This window comes from Dromiciops gliroides, chromosome 4, assembly GCF_019393635.1.
Source record: "Dromiciops gliroides isolate mDroGli1 chromosome 4, mDroGli1.pri, whole genome shotgun sequence".
NCBI lineage: Eukaryota > Metazoa > Chordata > Mammalia > Microbiotheria > Microbiotheriidae > Dromiciops > Dromiciops gliroides.
The window spans coordinates 61,943,747-61,968,973 of record NC_057864.1 but is presented as its reverse complement, the minus strand read 5'-3'; the positions used below and the strand labels follow the sequence as shown (position 1 = coordinate 61,968,973).

At 36.1% G+C, this 25,227-nt stretch overlaps 1 non-coding gene across 1 annotated transcript; it reads left to right on the top strand.

Annotated features, from left to right (window-relative positions):
- The first annotated feature begins 477 nt into the window (after positions 1 to 477).
- On the top strand, positions 478 to 605 carry LOC122727160. Its single transcript, XR_006353108.1, has one exon. It is a non-coding gene; the product is annotated as a U6atac minor spliceosomal RNA (small nuclear RNA).
- Positions 606 to 25,227: the final 24,622 nt, after the last annotated feature.

Genomic DNA, 25,227 nt, shown 5'->3' with positions numbered 1-25,227 from the left:
CAGATTCAGTTTCATAATCTATAAGATAGGTAATAATATCTGTAATAGATAATTCACAGGGAGGATATAAGGCTCAAATGAGATACCATATGTTTGCAAACTCCAAGGAAATGTAAGCTAACATAAATCACTGATTTAATTCTATTTAATTTCAAAATTTTTCCTTGTTACCCTTTTTTTCCCTTTCCTTTCTAAATAAATCCCTCCCCTATCCTCTTCCCAGCAAGCCATCCTTTTTCACAAAGGTTTTTGGGAAAGAAAATTTCAGCCAAACTAGCCATATATCAATCATGTCTCACAATATACACAAAATATTCCATGTCCATAGTTTCCCATCTGTGCAAAGGAGATATATTTTCTCAAGCCAACCTTGGTCATTAAAAATAAATAGCATTCAGTTTTATTTTATTATTTTTCCATTTACAATGAGATAGTCATCCTGTTACTTTTTAATTTCACTTTTCATTGGTTCCTGTAGTGTTGCATGAAAGGAGAAAAGGTTAGCACTCCCTTTGATAAGGATGGAAGAGGTCCTAGTGGCCTTTACAACACGTATACAGTTAAGGCATTGCCACCTACTCTGTGGCATCTAATCATTGGTTCCTATATATTCCCATACTTCCTATAATTATTCATAATTTCTTTTGATATACTAATGTTTTGTTTTATGTATATAGCACAATTTGTTTAGTCATTCCCCAATCAATTGGCACCTACTTTGTTTCAAGTTCTTTGCTACAAGAAGTACTATGTTTTGGGGCAGCTAGGTGGCGCAGTGGATAAAGCACCAGCCCTGGATTCAGGAGGACCTGAGTTCAAATTCTACCTCAGATACTTGACACTAGCTGTGTGACCCTGGGCAAGTCACTTAACCTTCATTGCCCCGCAAAAAAAACAAACAAACAAAAAAAGTACTATGTTTTGATATTTATGGAACTTTTATTTTTATCTTTGACTTGCTTGAACTATATGCTTAGTAGTGAGATATGTAGGTCAAAGGAAGCATTCATGGGGGCAGCATAATGTCCTACAGAGAGAAGATGTTTACTAAATATTTATTGAATTGTAATAAATTACTGAAGACTCTGATATTGTTGGTGGTGGTGGTGTTGGAGGAAGAGGAGGAGGGAGTTGTTGGAGAAGAAAAGAGAGGAAGAAGTGATCCAGAGCAGTGAGGTAGGGACTATCTATTATGGAATCTCCCTCTATTGATGCAGTTTGCCAACTCATCTGTAATTCACAGAATTACAGTTCTGCCTCTGTACACTCAGACATTAAGGAGCATACGTATCTATGGTCACATGGTTAGTATACCTTACAGGCATGATTTGAACTCAAACCTTCATGACTCCAAGGTAAGTTTTCGTTTTCTTTTGTTTTTTACTATGCCATCAAGCTACTCAGAATCTGAATTTGGAACAATACCCACCACTTGGAGAATGAGAGGTTAAACATCTTGTGATTGAACTCTGGTCTTTGTTAGAATTTCTGGAACCTTCTGGAAGCAGCCCTTTGTCTATTCTCAGGAAAGAGAACCACCCCATATTTCCTATTAATCTATCTGTTTTGGAATAATGCCCTAATATTTAACCACTAAATACTGAGGCAGCAGAGAAAGGCAGTATAGCATAGCAGATAGAAGGCAGGACTTGACATCAAAAAGACCTAGGTTCAAATCTCACTTATGATATATGTTGGCTGTGTGACTATGGACAAGAGTGCCTACCCTATCAGTTCCCCAGACAATGCTATCAAACAATACATAATATCTACCATTTATATAGTCATTTAAGGATGCAAATTAGATCTCGGGGCATCTAGGTGGCACAGTGGATAGAGCACCAGCCCTGGATTCAGGAGGACCTAAGTTCAAGTCCAGCCTCAGATACTTAACACTTACTAAGTTGTGTGACCCTGGGCAAGTCACTTAACCCCAATTGCCTCTCCAAAAAAAATTTTTTTTAAATTAACATGATCTCATTTTATCCTCAAAATAAGTCAGGGGGTGAGTGAGGGAAGAGGTGCTATTATTAACCTCATGTTACAATGAGGAAATTGAGGTAAATGGAGGTCAAATGACTTACCCAAGGTCACATAGCTTCTAAGTGTCAGAGGCAAGATTAGAATTCAAGTCTTCCTGACTCCAGGTCCAGTTGTCAGGCTGTATCAGAGGAGAGCGTTCTCACATGGAGAGTTCTCTACTCCAAAAATAACCATAATAATAATAGATGAGTTTTCATCGTAATAATTTTATTCAATTACAAAAGGAGTCATTTTATCTACCTACCTAATCTGAAGAATATTAAATATAAAATAATAATAACAGAATAGTTACCTGTCACAAGACCGTTTCTATCTAAAAATCAACAAAAAAGATGAGAACAAATAACTATAACAGCTCACACTTGGACATTGTTTTAAGATTTTCAAAGTACTTAGCATACATTACTTTTCTTGAAATTCTCAAAAACCCTGTGAGGGAGAAGCGATTATTATCTCCATTTTAAAGGCAGGAATGAAATCACAGATCCAGAATTACTAATTACTGATTAATTGATTGATTAAGTCCATAATGCATAATGTATGTAAGAGAACTGCCCACAAAGTGGGGGGGAAAAGACATAATATATTGAAATTTCAATAATAGAGGGGAAGTTAGGAAGAGAATGTTTCTTTTAAGTCATGAAAAGATTGCATACACATCACAAAGGAGTAAATTACCTTAACCCTCTTCAGTAAGACATATAACATACACACATGCACACACATATATGCATGTATGCACATAATCTATTGGTATGCAAAAAATGTCCTTTAGTACTTGGAATTAAGACATGAAGTGGCTAAGATAGCTAGGGGTTTTCCTCTAGAGACAGAGGATTAGGAATATAGTCAAAGAAACATTTTTTTTTTTAAATTTTAAGCTCTTAAAGAAACCTGACAAGGGAAGCTTAAATCTTATTTTAAAGAGTTGGACTGTACTAAACCTTGAAAATTTCAATCCTCTGGAGCGCCATATCTCACTAAGAAAGCTCCATGTAAGTTTATCATGTATCTAACACCTAGACATTGGGCCTTGGGGACCACTAGGATAATATTTCCTCTGGATTAGTGCTGAAGCTTGGAAGTAGCATTTGTACAAAGCATACCTTAAGTGCCAGAACTTTTCCTATTATAAAATGATAATGCACACCAAAAAATAGTGTTGCACTAAGTGACTGTTTTATAAATCTCAGGCAATATTCTCTTTTATCAAAATTACTTTGTTGAGCTACAACCTGTGGGGGTTTTTTTTTCATTTTTAAAGGTACTTTTTTTTTTATTAATGATGAATTACATTTGTCTTTTTTATTTTAATTTTTAGCTCCTTAGAGAATATTTCTTTTAATTCTAGTGACACTAGCAATTAAATTTTACTTAGGCATACGTGCAAATGTGGACTTTTATATATATATATATATATACATATATTTATATAATATATATACACATATACACATATATAAGATACATATGTAAGATGTATCTATATATAAGAAAACAGAAGGGTAGCAGTCAATGGTGTGCTAGTAAATATTTAACAACCAACTTTTTAAAAATAATTGTAAGCATGACACATTTTTGAGTTTAATCTGAATTAACTTCTCCATTGATTTCTTACAATCAATTTTTTTGTTGTTTTTTGGGGGGTTTTGTTTGGTTTTTTGCGGGGCAATGAGGGTTAAGTGACTTGTACAGGGTCCCACAGCTAGTAAGTGTCTGAGACAGGACTTGAACTCAGGTCCTCCTGAATCCAGAGCCAGTGTTTTATCCACTGTGCCACCTAGCTGCCCCCACAATCGATTTTTAAAGTGTTGGTCCCTGATTTGTACATTTGTCTCTTTCCAAGGTGCAAATGTTCTAACTGAAAATTTAGCAATTGGCTCTCCCAAGCTGATTCGAGCTGGCTCCAGTACACCCCTAGTATAAGAAGATAAAGTGCTAGATATGAAGCCCAAAAAACAGGGTCCAAATTCCAGCTCTCCCACCCGTGTGACTTTGGTGAGTCACAGTCTTTCTGGACTTCAATTTCTCATCTATAGACTGAGGGCTTCAGACTAAATGACTTCTAAATGACTTCCAGCTCTAAATTTGTAATGTCATAGTCCTCTAGAAAATAATCACACTTTGCTTCTTATTGGAATGGTCAAGATGAACAACTCCCTTGTTTTCATAACAAGTTTCAATGTCCGCGTGGAGGGAAAACAAAACGTGAGGCAATTATTAAGTGAAGTTGACAAGCTATTTTTCATTTTCACCTGTTTTTCTATCAAGACCACTGGGAAAAATCTTCTACCATCCCAGTTACAAAGGTTACTTGGAACAAATATCCAGTTACATTTGAAGTAACTGAACAGCGTTACTCTCTAAGAGTATGCTGTCAAACTGTCTTACACAGACAGTCATATGTAAATATATTTTTGTATTGTTCTGAATGGACAGTGTGCTGGTATGTGGACATAAGTAATTATAAAAGCTAACAGAGAACACTTTAAGGTTTGCAAAGAGCTCTACAAACATCTCATTTTTTTTCTTCACAACAACCCTTTAGAAGTAGATGCTATAATATCATTCCCATTTTACAGATGATAAAACTGACATAAACAGTGGGTATGCCTGGGGTCACAGAACAAGTACATGCCTGAGGCAGGATTTCAACTCAGGTTTTCCTGATTTCAGGTCAAGTGTTCTATCTACTTTTCTACCTTGCTGTGAGAAAGTATACATAACCACCATGTATGCAGTATAAGCAAAGATACAATTGTAATGGAGTATACTTTGCCCACAGAGATGGTAAACAAACGTTTGTTGAATAAATTCATGTATTTAATAATAACAACAGCAACTAACATTTATGTAGTGCCTACTATATAATTTCAGGGAGGCATTATACTAAATGTTTACTCAACTATAAAAAGGGGATAATAACAGCACCTGCCTTCCAGGGTTATTTTGAAGATCAAATGAGATAATATTTTTGAAGTGCACAGTGCCTGGCACAAAGTAGGCACTACATAAATACTTACTCCTTTCCCTTCCTCTGTTGTAGGTAAAAGCATTTTGTAAAACATTAAAGCACTGTATAAACGTTAGTTATTAATTACATTATTACCATTGTTAGATATTCTTGGGGGGGGTAGGGCAATGAGGGTTAAGTGACTTGCCCAGGTTCACACAGCTAATAAGTGTCAAGTGTCTGAGATCAGATTTTAACTCAGGTCCTCCTGAATCCAGGGCTGGTGCTTTATCTATTGTGCTACCTATCTGCTCCCAATCATTAGATATTCTTACTTCTCCTGCAGTATTGCTGCTGAGACTATCTCCTCCCTTTTCCTCAGTGCCAGCTTTTAGAGTGGAAGGTGACCCAAGTATTGTAGGAGGAGTTATGATAACATCCCTGAGCTCTTAAGAGTCTTCTTAGTTTAATAACAGGATCTGTGACCCCCATTAGAGAAATGCAAATTAAAACAACTGTGAGGTACCACCTATCAGATTGACTAATATGACAAAAAATGAAAATAATAAATGTTGGAGAAGCAGTGGAAAAATTGGAACACTAATGCATTATTGGTGGATTTGTAAACCAATCCAACCATTCTGGAGAGCAATTTGGAACTATGCCCAAAGCTATGGGACTGGTCATACCCTATGATCCAGTAATACCATTACTAGGTCTGTATCCCAAAGAGGTCATAAAAAAGGGAAAAGGACCCACATATACAAAAATATTTATAGCAGTTCTCTTTGTGGTGGCAAAGAATTGGAAATTGAGGGAATATCCATCAACTGGCGAATGGCTGAACAAGTTGTGGTATATGAATGTAATGGAATACTATTGTGCTGTAAGAAATGACGAGCAGGAAAATTTCAGAAAAACCTGGAAAGCCTTAAGTGGACTGATGCTAAGTGAAGTGGGCAGAACCAGGAGAACATTGTACATAGTAACAGCAACATTGTGTGATGCTCCCCTGTTTTAGATTTAGTTCTCAGCAATACAATGATCCAAGACAATTCCAAAGAACTCATGATGGAAAATGTTCTCCACATCCAGAAAAAAAGAACTGTGGATTCTGAATACAGATTAAACTATAATTTTTCTACTTTTGTTTTTGTTTTTTGAGGTTTTTCCCTTTTGTTCTGATTCTTCTATCACAACATGACTAACCCAGAAAAAGAAAAATTATCACTGTGTCCTCCCCTCCCCCAAGAAGCCTATAAGAACCTCATCTAACATTAAGAGAATGCAAAATAAGGAGGCTTGGTTGTCTGGATGATTCACGATCTCATATGTCAGCATCACCCCAGAGCAAATGGAGCGATCCTTTCCTTACTGAATTCCATTAAGTTAATATCAGTTCTCACGTTTTGACTCTGGGAAAGCTTTGCTGTACCCATTTTGTTCCACTTTGCCCACTGTCTACAGAGTCAAATTAAGATAAGGCCAGTGTTAAATAAAAACTGGAATAATTATATTATATATGGACTCCCAAGGAGGCACCAAAACACAGTACACAAAGTACACAACACAATGTCTATGCTTAGAAGAGTCTCCTGGTAAATGGACAGACCTGACAAAAAATTGTGGGATAATGGCAAGATGGGAATTAAAAAGGAAGTCAAAAAAGGGGGTTTAAGCTTCCAGTCAGGGTTAGACTACAGAACTTCTAATCCAATTCTAGTATTCTATAATTCCCTTTGAAGATGGGAGAGGAGAGGGCGTCCCATCAAATGAAAGAGAAATACCAAGAATTCAGATTATCCTTTGCTAAGGATAATATATGATCAAAAATAGAGGGGATCCCAAGACTTTACTATACATACCTGCCTTTGTAATTCAGTCTAGATTGAAACAGTGTATAACAGTAGATAGAGTACTTTATTTATAATCAGGAAGACCTGGGTTTGAATCCTGCCTTAGATACTTTGTGGGTGTCTGGCTTGGGGCAAGTCACATCAAAGCTATCTATAGTGATATGAAAAAAATGCTCTAAATCACTATTGATCAGGGAAATGAAAATTAAAACAACTCTGAGGTACCACCTTACACCTTTCAGAGTGGCAAATATAATGAAAAAGGACAATATTGGATGTTGGAGGGGATATGGGAAAACTGGGATGCTAATTCACTGTTGGTGGTGTTGTACAGTTGATCCAAACATTCTGGAGAGCAATTTGAAACTATGCCTAAAGGGTTATAAAACTGTGCATACTCTTTGATTCAGCAATACCACTGCCAGGTTTATATCCCAAAGATATCCCAAAAAAGAAAAAAAAACTTAATTGTACACAAATATTTATAGTGCCTCTTCTTGTGGTGGCTAAGAATTGGAAATCAAAGGAATGCCCATCAATTGGGGAATGGCCGAACAAGTTGTGGTATATTATTGTGATGAAATATTATTGTGCTATTGACAAGCAGGATGACTTCAGAAAGGCATGGAAAGACTTACGTGAACTGATATATAGTGAAGTAAGCAGAACGAGGAGAATGTTGTGCAGTGACAACAATATTGTATGATGAAGAACTGTGAATGACAACTATTCTCAGCAGTACAATGATCCAAGACAATCCCAAAGGACTGATGATGAAGCATACTACCCACCTCCAAAGAAAGAACTGATATTGATTGAATACAGACCGAAGCAAGCTATTTTTCATTCTCTCATTTTTTCTTTTGAGTTTCCTTAAACAAAATGACTAATATGGTAATGTTTTACATAATTGCATATGTATAACCTATATGTGATTGTTTGTCACCTCAGAAAAGGGGGAGGGGAAGGAGAGGAAGGATAGAATTTGAAACTCAAAACTTTAAATAAAAATGTTTATTGAAAAAATCTGAAATGGCTAGTTGCATAACAAATCTACAAACTATTTCCATCCCCTGCACAACCAAAGTAATGACTTATATCCATTTGATTCTTTACTTAGGTGGCAATGCTTTATTTTTTTTAAGTAGACTAAGGTTTTTAATCAACATCACCATTTTCTTCCAGTCAAAGGCAAGCCCCAATAGGAAAATGAGGTAATGCATAATGGTTATGCTTTGATCTATTTCATGATATGAAATATTACTCAGGACTGGGTTTTGGAGTTAAACTTCTGGGTACTAAAGAGAATATGCTTGAGTGGCATGAGCTAACTGCAAAGTTTAAGATTATACTTGTATTTGACTAGCACTGATATCATAGGACCATAGATTAAGAGCTGTAAGAAAGTCCTTAAGAAAATCCATAAGAAATAATTTGTTCCAGCCCTCTTAGTTAGAATTCAAAACCATACCTTCTGGCTTATGAGCTAATATGACCTTCGTCATGTTGTATACATGTCCATCCATGTGACCTTTCAGCACCCTGGTCAGTGCTCTTTGTGTCTGTAAACATCTGCAAGTCTTATGCATGTATTTCCTCTGCATCTTTAGCAGGTAATCAATACTATCCCAGTAGGCAGAGTGGTGAGCTTTATCTGATTGATGTCATTGATATTAATAACATAGCAAGGTCAATTCAAGGTAACATTTCAGAGAGAAAAATGACCCTTTATTCTAATTTGCAATATAGGTTGACCAATTGCATCTATTTTTTCTGTTTTCAAGGAGGAATTAGACAGTAAAAAGAAAAAAGTCAGGTTGTTTTCTCTCTAATTCATTTTCTTGCAAAGCTGACAGAAAAAGAGGCTAGAATATGGAAAACCTAATACTATTCTTGGAACGAAATTTGAGTTATGATTCACAGGTAACCTAAAAAGTAAAAAGCAAATAGAGCAAAGAATTAACTTTTCTCAGAGCAAAGGAGTCAGACTGTCAGATTCTTGGTTCCTATTAGCTTTGTTGAATTTTTTAGTTAACTAAATTAAATAGAATTTTGAGTCAGTTTAAGCCAAATGTTTCTCAAAATAGAAATCAAATCCAAAAGATTCAGATACCACATCTGTAAAGTTTCAAAAATATTCTGAACAGAAGTAGCACTATCTTCAAAAGGAAAATATACTACCTGGTACTTGGTATAGTCGGATAGGGTTTTTGGAAGCACTTTCTTTTTAAAAAGTTATTATTATTATTAACAAAAACAACAACAAATGCCATTTAGAACTTTAAAGTTTGCAAAATGTCTTAAATAAATTCTCATTTGAGTTGAAAAGTGCCTAGGCAACACAATGTCTAGATGTATTCCTTCGGGTTGTCACTCATAATTTACTGTGAATTAATTTAATAGATATGTCTTATGTCTTATTTAGGTAGCTAGGTGGCACAGTAGATAGAGTACTGGGCCTGAAATCAGAAAAACTCTTCCTGAGTTCAAATCTGGCCTTAGACGTTCACTAGCTGTGTGATTCTGGGAAAATCATGTAACCATATTTGCCTCAGATCTTCATTTATAAAATGAACTGAAGAAGGAAATGGTAAACCATACCAGTATCCTTGCCAAAAAAAAACTCCAAATGAGGTCATGAAGAGTAGGACATTGAACTAAATCAATGAACAACATCTTATTTGATTTTGTTATCTCCCCCCAGTGACTACCACTCTTTTTCACAACATCGTCATATAACAAGTGTTTGTTGAAGTTGAACCTAAAAGCATTATAGATACATTGCAGGAAACAACCTTTGCAAAACACCCTAAAAAATGGCAATAACAATAAGATGAGAAAAATCAGTCATAAAATAGACAAAGAAGATATAAAATCATCCTATTCACAGATGACATGATGGTTACCTTAAAAAATTCTAGAATATAAATAAATTAATATAATCAATACTTTTAGCAAAGATGTAGGCTTAAAAAAAACTATAAAAATAAATAACACTTCTATAAAACAAAACCTAAGAGGTGATAATAGAAAAAGAAATCCCACACGAAATAGCCACAAAAATGCACAAAATGTTTGAGTCAATCTAACACATACAATAATTTTATAGGTTTCATTACAAATTGTCCTTTAAAGAAATTAAAAATAGCACAAATAGCTAGATAAATATTCAAAATTTGTGGATTGTTGATTTGTTTCTGTTGTATCTAACTCTGGCAAAAATACTGAAGTGGTTTGCCATTTCCTTCTCCATCTCATTTTACAGAGTAACTGAGGCAAACAGAATTAAATTACTTTTCCAAGGTCACACAGCTAGTAAATGTCTTAGCCCAAATTTGAAACCAGGTCTTCCTAATTCCAAGCATGGAATTCACTGTGCCACCCAGCTGCCCAGTATTGATGGGTAGTCAGTACCAATATAATAAAAGTTACAAAAAGTATCAAAATTAACTCACATATTTAATTCTATGTCAATCAACTCTCAAAGGGATACTTTAGAAACCCAGATAAAATAATTTTAAAAATTCATGTGGGGGCAGCTAGGTGGCGCAGTGGATAGAGCACCAGCCCTGGATTCAGGAGGACCTGAGTTCAAATCTGACCTTAGATACTTAACACTTACTAGCTGTGTGACCCTGGGCAATTCACTTAACCCCAATTGCCCCACCAAAAACCAAACAAACAAACAAACAAAATTCATGTGAATGAAAAAAAGATCTAGAATACTTAGGATAATAATGAAAAAAGTAGGAACTTTTAGATACAGACTTCCAGGGAAATTACAATCAAAGGGACAAAAATCAAAAAGTAAACAATAAGGGAACATAAAGAAAAGAAAGCTGAAATTACCAAAGAGCAATAAAACTCATTAAAAACATAGAAAAAGAGAAATACTGGACCCATTATTTACTGACCACTATGTAATAAAATTATCTTCAATAATGGTCACTTGAGCAAAGAATGAAAAAGTAATAAAAAAACCAGCATAATCTGAAGAATTGGTGGGTCAAAGAACGAATTATCTAAACAACAGAATATTTCATCAAATAAATGTCTTTGATTATAATGAGACTGCATCCCTCAAAAATATAGGATACAGGTAAAGCAGTTCTGAAGAAGCAAAATTTTATATTTCTAAATGCTCTCATTAACAAAAAAAAGAAAAAAACAAAAGAATGAATCATGTATACATTTTTTAAAAAACTGAACAACAAAAAATCCAAAGTGCCCAACTAAATAACAGAGCAGAAATAATGAAAATGAAAGAAGAGATTAACAAAATTGAAAGCAAAAAGACTTTGATAAATACAGCTATATATTTCCCCCAAAAATCTTATAAAATAGATAAGTAACTAGCTAATATTATTTTTAATATTTATTTTTTCCAATTACATGTAATAGCAATTTTTAATCTTCCTTTTAAAAATTTTTGGTTCCAAATTCTTTCCCTCCCTCCCTCCCTTGCCCACTCATTGAGAAAGCAAGCAATTTGGTATAGGTTATACATGTGCAGTCATGCAAAATAAATTTGCATATTAGTCATGTTGTGAAAGAAAACACAAACAAAAATCCAACAAGAAAAAGAAAGTATATGTTTATCGCCCCATTATCCTCACTATTTGACATAGTACTGAAAACACTAGCAATAAGACAAGAAAAAGAAATTGAAGAGATAATCATAGGTAAAGAGAAAATAAAATTATTGCTTTTTGCAGATGATGTGATAGTATGCTTATAAAACCCTACATATAGGTAAAAATAATTGAAATAATAACTTTAGCAAGGTTGCAAGATATAAGATAAAGTCACAAAAATCATCACTATTCCTATATGTAACCAACAAAATCTAGCAATCAAAGCAAGAAAAAGAATATTAATTCAAAATACCCATAGAAGCCACAAAATACTTAGAAAAATATCTTCAAGGAGTCATCTTACTATAAAACACTCTTTGCAGAAATAGAGACCTAAATAATTTTTAAAATACAAATTGTCCATGGGCAGGTCATACCAATATAATTAAAATGACAATACTACCCATTCACTGCTTTACCAATCAAAACCCCCAAAGCATTCTTATAGACCCTAAAAAGTAATAAGTAATATGGAAGAACAAAAAGGCAACAATACAAAGATAAAAATGAAAAAAGTTTAAAAGGGAATCTATCTGTAGCAGATCAAACTGTACTACAGAGCAGCACGTAATAGATAAATCATACAAGATCATACAAGATGAAGTGAACAATTTTGACTACATACAATTTAAAAAATATTTTTCACAAATCCAGTACAGTTAAGGTTAAAAGTGACAGTTAACTAGAGCAAAATTGTGCAGCAAATTTCTCTGATAAAGTTCTCATATCTAAGATATAAAAGGAACTTATTCAAATTTATAAGAACAAGAGCTATCCCCAAATAGATAGACATGCAAAGGATGTGAACAGCTAATTAAAAAAAAAAAACTAAACTATCAATAATCATATGAAAGAAAAATGCCATGCCCCTATAACCTAGAAAAATTCAAATTAAAGAAATTAATTAATAAGCATTTATTAAGCAACTGTTGTGTCCATGGCACTGCGTTGAGTATTGGAAGCAGTGTGCTAAATAAATTTGAGGTTCCACCTCATACTTATCGTACTAGAAAAGATGACCAAAGAGGAAAATGACAAATGTTGAAGGGGCTTCAGGATAACTGATAAACTACCCATGGAGCTATGAATTAATATAGATTCTGAAAATCAATTTGGAACTAATCCCAGAAAGTTATCAAACTATGCATAAATTTTGACCCAGATACTCAGTCAATAAGCATTTATTAACTACCTCCTAGTTAATTAATTAATTGATAAACATTGATTAAGCTCCTACTATGTATCAGGCACTATACCAAGCTTTGGGGATATCAAAAGAGGCAGAACACAGTCCCTGTTCTCAAGGAGTTCACAATCTAATAAGCAAACAAATAGGAAATCATTAAAAGAGGGATAACATAAAATTAAGAGTGATTGGGAAATGCTTTCCACAGAGGATGAGATTTTAGCTAAGACTTAATGGATTTGAAGAGTAGAGTGTATGCTTGGCACTGTGCTAAACACTAGGAATACAAAGAAAGGGAAAAGATAATCCTTGATCTAAATCTAATGGGGTTCAGGGGAGAAAATATGAAAACAACTATGTATAAACAAGATATATACAGTATGAATTGATATAATCAACAGGGGAAAGGCACTCAAATTAGGAGGGAAAAGAAAAGATTTCTTTTTATTTTTGTTTCTTGTTTGTTTTTTTGCGGGGCAAATGAGGGTTAAGTGACTTGCCCAGGGTCACACAGCTAATAAGTGTTAGGTGTCTGAGGTCGGATTTGAACTCAGGTACTCCTGAATCCAGGGCTGGTGCTTTATCCACTATGCCACCTAGCTGCCCCCAAGAAAAGATTTCTTGTAGCAGGTGGGATTTTATCTGAGAGATCAGAGAAAGAGGAAAGAGATCTATTTATGTACAAAAAATATTTATAGTAGTTCTTTTCATGATAGCCAAAAAAGTGGAAATTAAGGGGCAGTCCTCCAATTAGGGAAAGGCCAAACCAGTCATGATACATGAATGTAATGGATATTACTATGTCATAAAAAATTATGACAGTTTCAAAAAAAAATTAGGCATACCTCTTTGAATTTCAAAAACAACTTTGAAAGACTTTAGAACTCCAAAAGAATGAAAATAAAACATGCACCTCACATTCATTTAAAATGCAGAAGGAGGGGGCAGCTAGGTGGTGCTGTGGATAGAGCACTAGCCTTGGATTCAGGAGGACCTGAGTTCAAATCCAGCCTTAGACACTTAACACTTACTAGCTATGTGACCCTGGGCAAGTCACTTAACCCCAATTGCCTCACCAAAAAACAAACAAATAAATAAACAAACAAATAAATGAAATAAAATGCAGAAGGAGACATACATTTTTGGACGTAGCCAATGTGGTCATTCATTTTGCTGAATATGCAGCTGTGGATTGGGGCTCCATGTTTTAAATTGCTCAGTTTGGGGGAGGAATGAAATAGCCGCGGCAGAATGATTTTTTAAAATCTCATTAATTAAAAAAAATTTAAAAGACAAACTCCTTTTGAAAAGATTCAATGATTCTCTATTACTTCTAAGATACCACAAAAACTCCTCTATTCTGTCATTTAATGCCCTTCCCGGACTTATCTTTCTAAATTTCCTTCACATTAGTCCATATCATATATTATATATTAAAGACAAACTAGTTTATTTTCTGTTCTCCCTCCTCCCAGCACAAGTTGTCCCTCATACCTAGAATGTTCTCCCCATCTTGCCTTCAACTCATGGAATTCCTACCTTCCTTCAAGGATCAGTTGAAGTGGGCTACAACAAGCCTCTCTTGATGCACCCAATTTTTAGTGCCCTCCCTGAAATTACTTTGTATATAATTTATATTAACATACCTGTGAATATATTTCCCACATTGGCAGTGTCCAAAAATGCAGGTCTTCTACCTTTTAAATTTATCACTTCTCTGTCAGGAGGTGACTAGCACAAGTTATAGACATTCTTTTGTATTCATGTTCTTTCGTTGTATAGATCAGAGCTCTAAACTCTTTCAAAGTTGATTTTCTCTGTATCTTAACATTATGTAGATTGTTCTAGTTCTGCTCAGTTCAAAGAGGTGTGCCTAGTTTCCTCTGAAACTATCTTTCATAAGGTATTTTCTTGGGGCAGCTAGATGGCACAGTGGATAGAGTACCGGCCCTGGAGTCAGAAGTACCTGAGTTCAAATCCGGCCTCAGACACTTAACACTTACTAGCTGTGTGACCCTGGGCAAGTCACTTAACCCCAATTGCCTCACTTAAAAAAAAAAAACATAATGTATTTTCTTCCAGTAGAAAGAGGGAAAGAACTATTTCCTTTTAGTCTTTGTGTAATAACCTAGTGCCTAGCACTGGTAAATAAATGTTTTTTGAATGAATGATTCTTTGTCTTAAAATAAGCATGAACTGGCAGGTTTAAAGGGAAGTCATGTGCTGTGACCATGTCAAAAAAAATCTGTTATTTTTACTGCTCTTTAACATTTGCAAAGTACTTTATATTATCATTATCTCATTTAATCTTCACAATAATCTGATGTGGTTGTTTCTAGAGATACACACACACACACACACACACACACATATATATATATACCTTTATACAAATGAGGAAACTGAGGCTTAACAAGGTCATTTGTCACACTTGTCACATAGCTAGTAAGTGTCAAAGGCATGATTTGAACCCAGGTTTTCCTAGTTCCAGTCCCTGTACTCTTTCAACTATCCCACACTGGCTCTCCATACCACATTATCTCACTATTCAGACAGGCTCTGGGTTGTAACTGACCACAGCTTTAGTTACTGCTCACTTCTATAATCCTGGTGTATACTGTATATGGTCTCTGTTGGCCTCAGACTGACATAGACACCAATAATAACCACCCCACCCCTCTTACTGCATTGATGACATAAAAAGGCTCAGGACCAAACAGTAACGACTTCCTTCTAGCCTTAATCTGTCTCCTGTACTCCACTAATTCTCAATCCATGTTTCCTCACCACAAAGCACAAACTGGTCTGATCAAACTTCAACCTTAGGCTCACACTCTCTTTTCTCATGTGGAAAGGAACACCAATGCACCCTTAAACAAGCTCTGCTCCTTTTCCTGTGCACAACACAGAGACTGACGTCCAGCCCTTCAGAAGCCACCTACATTGGTACCCACCTAAATGCCCATAAAGTTGCAATCAATTGTGAAGAGGAAATCTCCAAAGGGGTAATGTCTGTATCTGAATTCCTTTCAGTCCCACAACCTTTAAATATCTGATGCCATGCCTTCAGTGACCTTTATTCCCTACTGTCCTGACAACTTCCACTGGCATATGGTCACAGAACTCCCTACACATTCTTCAGACACTTGACTTGGAAGTTAATTTGCTTTCCTCTTTATGATTCATGAGCCACTTTAAGTCACCTGGGGATTTTCTCTAGCAAATTTTGGTCTCAACTTTTTATTTGCTTAATTAAATGCTTTGCTGACATGAATTGGGTCTTTCTGGATGTTCTTGGAAGTCTTTCTAAATCAAGATGATTGATTCTTTGTCTTAGAAAAAGTGTGAACTGGCAAGTTTAAAGAGAGGTCATCTCTGCTTTGAGCTGATGCTTTGAACCAGACTGAAAGATGAATGAAGCCATTTTTAGGATATATTTCTTTTTTTGTTTTTTTTTGCGGGGCAATGGGGGTTAAGTGACTTGCCCAGGGTCACACAGCTAGTAAGTGTTAAGTGTCTGAGGCTGGATTTGAACTCAGATACTCCTGAATCCAGGGCCAGCGCTTTAACCACTGCGCCATCTAGCTGCCCCCGAATGAAGCCATTTTTAAGGTTGCCTTTTCCAACTGAGACTGTTCCAGTTTGGTTTCATTGTTCTTTGGGATTTCAAAAATTAATAGTCAAGATAAAGAATTGTCTTTGATAGGTGTAAGTGAACAAGAGGATTACAAATAAATTGGGCAAATTACAGTTATTGTAAACATACGTTCAATCTAGAGTTGGAAGAGGTAGGACATAAGAAATTAGCTTTACTAATAGGTAACTGGACATAATCCAATTATGAGATGGCCACAGAACAATGATCAGATAATCCATAATTGCCAAGATATTCCTCTTGAGCCCATCTCTCATGTTATACCTTGTTAATTTTTAAAATATTTTTATTTCATTCTAATGCACTATAGGTTTTGTTGTTACTGATTTAAGTAACTACACATGAGAATTTTGCCTAGCCTGAAAGAATGAGCCACCTTTATTTAAACTCAAATCTAGCTTCAACTATTAATGAGTCCATAGGATAGACTTTCAAGATATCACAGTTCAGCTTTAGAGATTCTGTTTATCCTTAGTTTGGTCTGGCTTACATCATCAAAGGAACAGTGAGGAAGTCTATGCTCCCATCTGGGATCAGAAGCTTAAAAGGTCAATTTTTTTTCCATGAATCCAACTTGTTGAGTTAGCCACTCTTGTGATTTGATAAATTCCTGGAAAGGGATGAGGAGAGAATAAAAGGAACATAGTCTGGTCCTCATTTTATTTTCATATGTGACACAAAATTTGATGGATAGAATGCCAAGTGCACATCTATACACACACATGTACATGTCTACATGTAATAAAGTATTGTAAAACATATGTATACATATACGCTTAAACATATATACATTTGAATACTCAACCTGTGGAATGTATACATATGTATATGCATATATAAATTTTTAGAAAAACAGTTTAACTATATCAAATTAATGGTACAAATACAATTTTTAATGCCCTATATGGTGTTTTTTAATTTGTTTGTTTCAGGTATATTGCAGCTCTAACTACATGCAGTCTAGTTTTTGTCTCTTTGCAATTTATCTAAATTCCTCCAAGTTCTGCCCTCCATGGAACAAACAGAGCAAGTCTAATCTCCATTCTATATGATAGTCTTTCAAATACTTGAAGACATGTGTACCATCTTTCTTCCCACCACCATGCTCCCCAACCTACTCTTCTTCATGTTAAACATTGTTAGTCCCTTCGTGCAATTCTTTAATGGCATGAGCTCAACCCTTTCCATTATCCTAGTTGACATCTTCTAGAATCTCAGTGCTCTACATTAGAAGTGTCATACATCTTGTACATACATATGTACATACATATATGCTCTACATTAGAAGATGTCATACATCTTGCAGGCCACCCTGTAGCCAACAACACTCCCAAGTGCAGTGGCCAGAACCAAATTAAAATGTAATTGGGAAACACTTAACAAAATAAATAAAACTACAAGAGAATATAGATAATGTTAATATATGGTTTTCTAAGTCAGTAAACAAAGGACTGGAGAATATCCTTCTGTTGGGGGGTTCAGGGGAATTCCTATTTGACTTTGACACCCTGCTTCTACAGCTTAACATTGACCTTTCTAAAGCAGTGCTCAGAACTAGACACAATATTTTAAATGTGGTCTGAACAGAGTAGAGTGGGACTATCACCTACCAACCTCTCTTAATGTAGCCCCAAACTGCATTATCCTGTTGGGACTCATTATTACACAATGGCACATATTGAGTTTGCAGTCTACTAAGAGCTACATATCTTTCTTCAGATGAACTGAACGATGCCTTGCCTATCTTGTACTTATGATTTATTAAACCCAAATGTAAGACTTTTGTTTATCTCAATTTAGTTTCACCTTATTAGGTTCGGCCCAATTTTCTATCTTCTCTCTCTGTGTGTCTGTCTCTCTGTCTGTTTCTGTATGTCTGTCTGTCTCTCTCTCTCTCTGTGTCTATATGTATGTATATGTACATATATATAATATTTATATTCCTGGTTTTGTCATCCAGCTATCTCCCTTGGCTTTGTAACATCTGCAGATGTGATAAACATGCCATATATCTTTATCCAAGTCATAGACAACAATGTTAAATAACATAGGGCCAAACAAAAATCCCTGGGGGACTCCACTAGAAACCTTTTTCGAAGCTGACATGGGACTACTAATGAGTCCAATCATTCAATCAGCTCTGAATACCTTTAACTGTACTATTAGCTAGCCTACATCTCTCCATATTTTCCACAAAAATAGCATTTTATTTTTTATTTAATTTTATCAAACCCTTAGCTAAAATGCAAATAAACTGTAGTTACAGCATTCCTGTATGTTATTAGTTTAGTAGCGCTATAAAAAAGTTTAGGATAACATGACCTATTCCTCATGAAGCCATATTGGTTCCTTGTGACCCGTATGGAGGTGTACACAAAATGTATTTTAAATAATATGATCCAGAATTTTCCCAAGAGTGAAGTCAAGATGACTGGAGCTTGCATACTTCATTCTCTTCTTTTTTTGAAAATTGGGACATTCCCTTTTCCAGTCCTTCGGTACCTTTGCTATTCTTCATGATTTTTGAAATATCACTCACTGATTCATTCAGCATTTTCATCTGACAGCTCTCTAAGCACCCCAGTAAGAAGTTCATTCTGGGTCAGATTAGCTCATCAAGGGCATCTTGGTGTTCTCTTAACATCCTCTTAGTTATTTTGGGAATCAACTCCCTGTTAGTGTCACTTTTGTACAAAAACCATTCTTCTTGGCAGAGAAAATAAAAACAAATTAAGCTTTAACCAACCCTGTTTATTATTTTCATATGAACACTGAAGAGTGATCCTATTTCTCCTTTGATCATCTTCTTTCTTTTGATATCATTTTATTTAAAAAAGCATTGAAATCAAAACCAAAACTCTCATGGATCTGAGGCATACCCGAGGTCTTCCTTTATGACTGCTGATCGAATCTACAACCACCTGCATGCAAGGCTATGTATTTCTTTTTTTTGGGGGGGGGGGTGAGGCAATTAGGGTTAAGTGACTTGCCCAGGGTCACACATCTAGTAAGTGTTAAGTATCTGAGGCCGGATTTGAACTCAGGTACTCCTGAATCCAGGGCCAGTGCTTTATCCACTGTGCCATCTAGCTGCCCCAAGGCCATGTATTCTTGCTGCTTCACTCTGCCTCCATAGCTGTCATCCACCAAAGTTCGGCCATGCTGTCAGGATTGCTAGTGTCCTCCATAGCTATTATCTCCCAAGCTCTTCCCCTTTTCTTTTTCACTATTACTTCTCAGAAAATATCATTGAGGGGCAGCCAGGTGGCATAGTGGATAAAGCACTGGCCCTGGATTCAGGAGGACCTGAGTTCAAATCTGACCTCAGACACTTGACACTTCCTAGCTGTGTGACCCTGGGCAAGTCACTTAACCCTCATTGCCCAGCAAAAAAGAAAGAAAGAAAAAGAAAAAATGTGATTGATCTTTTAAGGTCAGACTACAGCTTTAGGGCTTACTTTGTTGTTCAGTCAACCCTCTGTGCTCATTACATTTATATGATCGATTTAAGATAGGAAAAATTCTTTACTTTCATTATTTCACTCAATTATCCCCATTTTACAGATGAGGAAACTGAAGCTGAGAGAGGTTAAGTGATTTTCCCAGAGGCACATAGCCAATAATTCTCTAAACTGGGATTCAAACTCTGGTCCTTCTGACTCCTCATCTTGCTGTCTAAACTCAATACTACATGCCCTCCATTTTTAGCTCTGAGGTTAAGCTGCCTTATAAACTCACCTAGATGGATAACAAGGAATGCAGCTCAGGAAGCTTTTATAACTCTCTGACTTGCCCTTCTCAGTGAACTTACTCTAAGCTGAATTAGGACAATTGAATTCCATTCACCTATTTACTACCTCAGTATGTAGGCTATGTGCCCCAATTCCCCTACCATCTGCACCTTCTCCTGAGGGAAGCTAAGATTAAACATTTGGTACCTTTTCCATTTGCCTTTCAATCCCTATCATATCTGCTTGCCAACCTCTTGCTCAACTCCCTCTCCATCTTCCAGTATACTTGGTTCATGAACACTAAATTGTCTTGAATCTCCAATAATCCTCAAGAAGGCACTAAAAACACTGGGTTAAGGAATGAGAAGAGGGCAAAAAAAAATGATGGTTTTTGCTGATATTTCTGCCTTCACAGCCAAGTCTATTCCCTTATTACACAAGAATTTATTGGGTACCTATTCTGGTAGAGAGGGATATTAAAGAGAGACATAATGATACTTTTGCATTCTTAGACACAAAGTTTTCATATGTGAAACAATTAGGAAAATGTAGTTATGGAATAAAATGTTATACATAATCAAGTACCAAAATAGACAGTCTAGAAAATAAATACCTTGGGTGTTCAGTAAGGTGAAAACTCAATATTGGTTGAAATGCATGGTGATGGGGGTAGGGGAACAGGGGGGAGACTACAAATAATGTTTAGGATAGGTAGGTATTGCTCGTAGAAAGGCAGCAGAGAGGAACAAACGATTCAAGGTAGGAATAAGTGCAAAAAGTCAGAAATATAACAAATAAACTGCCCTTAATAGAAAGGAAACTACATGTAGGGTAATAATAGGAGATAAAGCTACATCAATAAGATGGGATCAGATTATGGAGAAATTAATTCTATTCAATTTAACAAACATTTAAGTATCTACTATGTGCAAGACACTATGCTGAAGACACAAAGATAAAAATACAACAATCCATCCTCCCCACTGGAGAGCTGCAAAAATACATGGAGTACAAGGAAAATTAAGGAGAGAAAATGTACTAATAACTGGAGGAAGGGACAGATCACAGGAAACATACTTTCTTTCGGAAGTGAATTAGATCCCTGGGGCCATTAAAATATTTTTTAAATGTCTATGTTGATATGATACCTTCAGAAAATCATTACTTCTTTTCAAAACAACAAGGAAGCATCTAGTAAGTTATCTTTCTTATATATCCAGAAAACAAATTATTCAATTTTCAGTTTATGTCCTAGACATCTGAAATTACAATTAAGTCCTTAAAAGAGACATAATTTAAAGTCCTGTTGCATTAATGGACTGCGTTTTAAAGGAGCCACCTAGCAATATATTTGAAGTTCATCAGTTTTCCTTATAGCCTTTGAGCCAATTGAATTCAAAATATAATTACTTTTACAAAGTCTTAACACCTTTCACTATTTATAAGATGTATAAAGACGTGGCAGCATTTCATCTATTTTCTTTTCCTTTCCTGTTCTTTGTCTAAGAAAACTAATTGTACTTCTTTAAAGCAAAGTGACATTTTTGTGATACTGGTTTATTTTTTTTATTTTAATTACTTAAAACAATCAAACACTGAGGCTAATGAGAAACACATGTAGGGCTCCAACCTTTCTGGAAATGAATGTGAAATGACGTTCCAATCAGCACTGGGTCAGGTTTCCTGGTCTGTTGCTACAAGTGCTAAATTGGAATGCATGAGAGGGCATGGGTAGGTGTGTGTGAGTGTGAGTGTGTGTGTATGTGTGCGTGTGTGTTTGTGTGTGTGTGAAAGGACTGCTTCTCCTGCAGCTGACAGCTGCCTAGAGAAGCAATCTCTAACATGTAGCAGGACACACTCCAGGATATTAACACTCCAACCTTTCCAAGAGCCTCTGTTCACACCATGTCCAGAGTAAACACCATGAAAGAAGGAACCCCAAGCTGCTAAAAAACACAAGGAAAGCAACAAGGAGAAACAGACCTCCAAATGGGCTGGAAAATCATTCAAGAACAGCTGCCCATTTGTTCCTGAGTGCCCCCCAGAGCAAGAGGGTAAACAAATCACAGTGCCTGTTAGATTTATAGGCAAATAATCACTATCTACTTCATGCAGATGAGTAAAGGGTAATTTTATGTAAACCACAATAAGTGAATTCAAATAGTATGAACTAAGACTGCACAGTAAGCGTCATAAGTTCAAGGAGGAGGGGAAATGGTATTTTCTGTGTGGTATAGCACCATCCTGGGAAATTCACTAAGGAGCCAAAAACCATAGGAGAATTTTATAAAGGGACTGGTGTGAAACACAGCTCTGTTCCCTTTAGGACTTATTCAATGACTTCATACCTGCAGCTAATGGCTTATTAGCCCATTGGAGGCTTTGCATTACAGAGTACCCAATCTACCATGTTCAAAATCTCAATGGCAGATAAAGCACTGATGAATCCAGTCTCTTCTCAACCCAGACCATTCTTCTCAGGAAGCAAGTGATGCATCCTGACAAATACTGATAGATCCTGGATCCTTATGGACTAAAAACTCAGAACTACATACCTGACTAAGCAAATTACTCGTTTGTAAGGTTTTCTCAGGAGGAAGAGTTACATTTTTTCCAAGTTTAAAACCTCCTTAGACTTTGTTGATTTTCAATTTGGATGTGAATTCAAGATTTTTGAGGCTCAAATTTCATTTACTCTTCATGAAATGTGGTTTCCTGAAACAAAGATTTTAAAAGGCTTTTAAAGGATTTTATAAAATGTCTATAAATAGATTCATTAAGCCATGGGCATCAATTTGCTAATAACAAACAAGATTTTGATGAGGTAGGTGTCAAGGAATCTGACATTTGTGGGTTCCATTTTAAAAGTACGTTATATTAAACATTTGTGGGAGAAAAAGTACTTGGAACAATAAGGGCTTAGCATTCGGTAAAACTATAATTTTGGAAAGCTGGTTTTACTGAATTCAAAACTCCATTGGCTTCATATGGTTCAACTTGACAACAACCTCTCTCATAAATCAAAACATAACAAATAATTCTCTGACAAGTAAAAACCACAGGATAGAAAAAAAAAATAAATGGACATGAGAGTGGGGGCGGGTGGGAAATAAGGACAATCAGCAAAACTCTTTTAAAGACTGTTTTCATGATTTAAAAATAATATTTCCCATAGTGGATAGATGGCTGGCCTTACATATTCTAGCTGTGTGTATGCCACTTGCCTCCTTCGGTGCCCCAGGTAACTCTCAGAGTTGGTGAGTTACAATTGAGTTGCTGAATTGCATTGATGGGAGTACTTTGAACACCAGGGACATCACCACATTGGTTAAATCATAAGTCTAAAGCCAAAATAAATATTTTCCTCCAACATCTTAGAAGAATTAGGGATCATCTTAGCTACAACCTTGGTCAATTTCAGTTATACAGAATAAATTAAAGATAAGCAACAGAGGACAGGGACTAGAATTAAGGAGGGAATAAATAGGAAAATCTTCCTGTAGAAGATGGAACTTTAGTTGGTACCTAAAAGAAGCCAGGAAGTAGAGATATGGAAGGAGAACATTCTAGGCTTGGAGGATGGAGAGAATGACCAGAGGCAAGAGAGAGAGTATCTTGTTTGCAGTGCAGCAACGAAACCAGTGTCACTATATTGAAGAGTATATAGTGAGGAAAAAGGTGTAAGAATTCTGGAAATATGGAGGGCTCTGTTGTGAAGGATATTGAACACCAAATAGAGGATTTGGTATATGATCCTAGAGGTGATAGGGAGCCACTGGAGTTTATTGAGTAGGGGAGTGGCATAGTCAGACCTATGCTTTAGGAGAAATCACTTTGGTGACTGAATGAAGAATGGACTGGATAGAGACTTGAGACAGGTAGGCCCAACAGCTTTCTTTTTTTTTCAGTTACAACCAACTCTTTATGACCCCATTGGCAAAGATACTGCAGTGGTTTGACATTTCTTTCTCCAGCTCATTTTGTTTTGGGTTTTTTTGGTTTTTTGTGAGGCAGTTGGGGTTAAGTGACTTGCCCAGGGTCACATAGCCAGTAAGCATTAAGTGTCTGAGGCCGGATTTGAATTCAGGTCCTCCTGACTCCAGGACCAGTGCTCTATCCACTGCGCCACCTAGCTGCCCCCCTCCAACTCATTTTAAAGTTGAACAACTGAGGCAAACAGGATTAAGTAACTTACCTGGGGTCACACAGCAAGTAAGTGTCTGAGGCCAGATTTGAAATCACAAAAATGAGTCTTCCTGATGCCAGGCCTCATACTCTATCCACTGTGCTACCTAGCAGCCTATTGCAATAATACAAGCATGAAGTGATGAGTACCTGCACTAGGGTAGTGGCAGTATCAGAGGAGAGAAGGGGGCATATTCTTGAGATGTTGTCAAAGGTGAAATTGACAGGCCTTGGCAACAGACTGGAATATGGTGGGAATATGTAAGACACTGAGGAGTAAAGGATGACACTTGGCTTGTAAGTCTGAGGGACTGGGAAGATGCTGGTGCCCTTGACAATAATAGAGAAATTTGGAGAGTGGAAGATTTAGGGGAAAAGATATAGGGCATTTATAGTATTTTATACAAATTTAGAAAAGTTAGAATGTGCTTTCAAAAGGCCAAAGCAGAATTGTAAGAAGACTGAGCAATATATGATATGAGAATTGGTTGAAAGAACTAAAGGTGTTTAGCCTGAAAATGAGAAAATTTAAGGGAGATGTGATAGCTGTATTCAATTATATGAAGGGTTAGAATATGGAAAAGTAACTAAACTTATCTTATGTAGCTGCAGAAGGAAAAAATAGGAGCATAGTGATCTCTGTGTGTATATATCTATTATAGGCAAAATCTGTCATGAAGTGATAATTTTTTGTGGCCTTTGGTAACATAAAGAAAACCACATCTGCCAAATGCATGTTTGTGTCTCTCCAAAGAGAATCTTTTGGGGGCAGCTAGATGGTGCAGTGGTAAAGCACCGGCCCTGGATTCAGGAGGACCTGAGTTCAAATCCGGCCTCAGACACTTGACACTTACTAGCTGTGTGACTCTGGGCAAGTCATTTAACCCTCATTGCCCTGCAAAACAAAACAAAGAGAATCTTTTCATTTAGTTGCAACTGTCTTATCTACTTTGTTGTCTTTTATAGTAAGATCATCAATATTGA